The sequence below is a fragment of the Canis lupus genome, chromosome 9 (assembly GCF_011100685.1).
Source record: "Canis lupus familiaris isolate Mischka breed German Shepherd chromosome 9, alternate assembly UU_Cfam_GSD_1.0, whole genome shotgun sequence".
NCBI lineage: Eukaryota > Metazoa > Chordata > Mammalia > Carnivora > Canidae > Canis > Canis lupus.
Genome location: NC_049230.1, coordinates 41,881,683 through 41,886,257, shown reverse-complemented (window position 1 = coordinate 41,886,257; position 4,575 = coordinate 41,881,683). Strand labels below are relative to the sequence as shown.

Below are 4,575 nucleotides of genomic sequence, written 5' to 3'. Positions count from 1 at the left end.
AGAAGTAAGAGGATTTGCTGAGGAAGTGGAGGAGGTGGGATTTGAACCCAGACCTGGCGACTCCAGACTCTGTGAGGCTTCCTCCCTGACGGTTCACTGTCTCATCAAGGGCAAGCAGGCCACCAGGTGGAAAGGCCAGGTTCGGTCAGAGCTAACCTGTCCTTCCGGAAGAAGTGCAGACCAGTCAGGAATAATTCATGGCAAACTCCATTTCCCATGAGCTGCTTACTCCCAAGGCATCACGGTGGCAGAACCAGGACCGGGTGGTCTCAGAGATGCCCTCTGCTTCACTATTCACTATTTCTTTCTTCCTTCCTTCTTTTTTTTCTCCTTTTCTTCTCTCTCTCTCTCTTTCTTTCAGGCTCTATGCTCAACATGAGGCTTGAACTCATGACCCTGAGATTGAAAGTCACAAGCTCTACCAACTGAGCCAGCCAGGCACCCCTCTGCTTCACTATCTCTGCTTCAGAGCAGCAACCTTGAGGTCCATGTAGCCCAAGCTCTCATCCTTTGGTGGACCTCCACTGTGCTATCTCTTAGAGAGGTAGTTCAGCCTCTGCTTGAACATTTCCACAGACAGCGGGCCCACTCCCCACTAAGGCAGCTCTGACAGGGCTACCCTTCCGAGTTGTGTTGGCCCAAGCCCTCCAAACCCCCATCAGTCTATTGACAGAAATATGACCACATATAACAGTAATTGGCTTTCTCTGGCTCTGTCCCTGCAGACGTTCTTGGGAATGCCCTGCAAGTGCTCTGCCTTTGGAGATATGCTTCCCAGAAGTAAACCACCCACATTAAAGGTGCTGACTTTTTTTTTTTTTTAAGATTTTATTTATTTATTCATGAGAGACACACAGAGAGAGGCAGAGACCTAGGCAGAGGGAGAAGCAGGCTCCATGCAAGGAGTCGGATGTGGGACTCGATCCCGGGAACCCGGGATCACACCCTGAGCAGAAGGTAGGCGCTCACCGCTGAGCCACCCAGGCGTCCCAAGTGCTGACTTTTTAAAAACCAAATCCTCATTGTCCAAACTGTCAAGAAGCTGCCATTGACAAATCATGCTGACGTTCCTTCTGGCATGTTCGTGAAAGTGTCCACTCCTTTATGCAGTGCTCCTGGGACTCAGGGGTGAGCACTGAGGATCCTTGTCCCTGAATCACCTTCTCCTCCTCACCCTGTCCTTGAACCTCTTTTATCCTCTTCAACTCTCTTTCCTTAGGATGACTCCTTTCCAGGGAGCCCTCTATCCCTTGTGCAAGCAGATGCTCAAGAATCCTCCCGTCCTGTCCTCTAGGCCTGCGCGGACAGGCCTAAATTCTAGAGTAAAATCAGCTTAGGCAGTAATAACAGCTAACATTCATTCGCTGGACAAGTATTTACCGCGCTCCTACTGTGTACCACGGAGTGCTCTAAGGGTTGGAGACACAGCAGTGCACAAAGCAAGACAACAGGAGCATCCCTTCCTTCCTGGAGCCCTGGTCCCCGAAGGCTGTAGGTGCTTCTCAGGCCCCCCGGGCACTGCTACGGGCACCTTCCGTGTATGAGCTCATTCAATTCTACAAGAATTTTCCTGGTAGCGAGACAGGACCGGCAGGCAGGTGACTGGCCGCGGGACAGCGCCAGGGGCCCCGGGGAGGGAGTCCTTTCCTGCGTCCGAGGCTGGGCCGCCCACGCGGCGCCCCGCGAGCCCCAAGCGGCCAGGTGCGAGGCGGGGAGCTCGCCGTGGCCCTCGCAGGACTCCGTGTTTCCTAGACGAAGGCGCCCTCAGGTGGCTCCGGGTCTTGTGAAACCAGCCCGGACTGGAGTGAGTTTCCCGGGTCCCCGGAACCTGGGAGCCGGCTGGGGGAAGGAGCGGGTCCAGGGGCCCCTGCGAGCGGAGAGCCGGGCAGCGCAGGTGGGCGAGGGGCAGCCGGCGCCAGGTGGGGCAGCGGCGGGGGGGGGGGGGGGGCTCCGGCTGCCCAGCTCAGCGCGCACCCCGGCGCCAGGTCTCAGTTTCCCCATCTGTGGCTCTCGGCTGGTGGCTCCCACGAGCCGGGCAGGTGGTGGTGGTGGTGGTGGTTGCGGCGGGCCCCTGGTCCCCTTCCTCCGCGCCGGGGGTGCGGGCTCGGGCGGCGGGGGAGGGCGCTGCGGGCTCTGGCGCCCCCTGCAGGCCGACGGCGCCCGCGCCCCGGTCAGGCCCCGGAGGGCGGGCGGCGCTGCGCAGGCTGATGTCACCGCGGAGAACGGACGTGAGTCACCGCTCCTCGGGGCCAGGGGGCGGCGGGGCAGCGCGGAGCCGCGGCCGCAGGAACTCGGGACAATGGCGGGAAGTGAGAGGAACGTGGGCCTGGCCGCGGCAGCGCTGCCCCCCGGCGCCCGCGACCCCGCGGGGGGGACGGGGCGGGGCGCCCCCGAGGCGCAGCCCGGGCGGTCTCTGCAGCTCCCGAGCCCCCTCGGGGCCCGCCTCTGCGCGGTGCTCAAGCTCGAATGAACGTCCGAAAAATCCCAGAGCCTTATTAGAACCCGGGCCCCACCCCGGAGTCGAGCAGAGCTGGGGCGACACGGGTGTGCATCTTCACAAACTCCCAGCGCGGGCTGCTGGGGCAGGGGTCCCCGGACGGCTCCTTGAACCTGGCACCACGTTAGAGCAAAGTCCACGCTGCTTAGCGGGCCTACTGTGCTGGGGTCGCTCCGCCTCACCTCTCCCACACGTGTTCTAGCAAGCCTCGACTACTTACATTTTGCTTACATTTTCTTTCCCCTGTGTGTTTGCACAGGCTGTTTCCTGTGCCCCGAGCACCTTTCCCCTCATCCTGCTGCTGCCCAAACAGGCTGACTTCCATGACCCTTTCAAATCTCCATGGTGTGCATCAAAGGGCACAGTCAACGGAGACAGAAAGCCGCCCCACATAATAGGAGAAGAATAAGGGGTTAATACCCAGAATACATAAAGAACTCCTATAATTCAGCAACAAAAACCACACACAACCCAATTTAAGAATGAGCAAAGAACTTGAATAGCCATTTCTCCAAAAAAGATAGGTGAATGGCCAATAAGCATATAAAAACATGCTCACTATACTCATCGTTAAAGGAATGCAAATCAAAGCCACAAGGTCAGAGGGGTGGGCAACTCTTGATCCGGGCCTCACATGGGGTGTAGAGATTACATACATACGTATACGCATACATCAATAAATATTAAAAAGAACAAAAATAACAAGTGTTGATAAGGCTGTGGGGAAATTGGAACCCTTGTGTACCATTGGTGGGAAGGTAAAGCGGCATGGGTGCTGTCAAAAACATATGGCAGTTCCTAAAAAAATTAAAAATAGGATTACCATATGATCCAGCAATCTACCAGAAAGAATCAAAAGCGGAAACTCAAACAGATACTTGTACACCCATGTTCATAGCATCATTATTCACAATAGCCATTTCTCCAAAGAAGATATATGAATGGCCAATAAGTACGGAAAGATACGCTCAGTGTACTAATCATTAAAGGAATGCAAATCAAAACCACAATGAACGGGTGTGATGGCTGCACAACAATGTGAGTGTACTTAATGCCACTAAACTGTATACTTAAAAATGTTGGAGATGATAAATTTTAGATTATGTGTATTTTATCACAATTAAAATTAAAAAAAAATCCACAGCAGCCTCTGACTGCCTGCTTCCCCTTCTCCTCTAGAATAGATCAGACTTCCTTATTTGCTCCCATTATACCCAATATCTCCAGGAAAACATTTGCCATACAGTGGAGGTTCGGGCATTTGTTTGTTTCTTTTAATTCACGCCTTTATTGTTCTAATGGACAGCGGGCTCCTTGGGGCTGGGAAACCACTCAGTGTTATTATTCTGTGCCCTCTGCACATAATCAGGGTAAGCCCTCAATAAAACTTTGGCCCATGAGTGGATGGAGGATGAGAGTCAAAGAAAGGGAGAGTGGGTGTGTAGGTGGGTGGATGGATGAATTAACACATGTATGAGTAGATGGATGGACGTCCCCAGAGTGTAAGGGGCCACTGCAGTAACCCAGGCTTTTTGCAGTGGAGAGGAGCCTGTCCTAAGAGGCTGTGCCCACTGACCTGGCATAGCACAGTGAACAGCTCAGCACAGCTTTCCAAATCTGGACGTGAGTGTCAAGCACGAGCCTGAGGCCACGGATACCACACACACCCTTTGGCAAACGTCACGATGAAAGTGCACCAGTCTGGAGACCTACATTCTTTTCCCAGCTCTGCACTCATTCTGTGACCTTGGACAAATGGCTTGCTCTCCCCACCTATAAAGTGGGGAAGGGGCAAAGTGCTAAGGTCTACCTGCTCTAAATCTTCATCCGTTTGTTTTTCTTTCATCGATTGTGATCAAAGTTAATGATGAAGTATTTCCAATAAAAAAGGGACACCTGGGTGGCCCAGTCAGTTACATGTTGGACTCTTGATTAGAGCTTGGGTCATGATCTCAGAGTGGTGAGATGGAGCCTGCAGCAGGCTCTGCGCTCAGAAGGGAGTCTGCTTGAGATTCTCCCTCTCCCTCTCCCCTTTGCCCCTCCCTCTGCTCATGCTCTTTTTCTAAAAATAAATAAAA

General features: G+C 53.8%; 1 non-coding gene across 1 annotated transcript; it reads right to left on the bottom strand.

The window, feature by feature from the left end:
- Nucleotides 1-367: 367 nt before the first annotated feature.
- Nucleotides 368-440, bottom strand: TRNAE-UUC. The gene has a single exon. It is a non-coding gene; the product is annotated as a tRNA-Glu (tRNA).
- Between the last annotated feature and the right edge of the window lie 4,135 nt (nucleotides 441-4,575).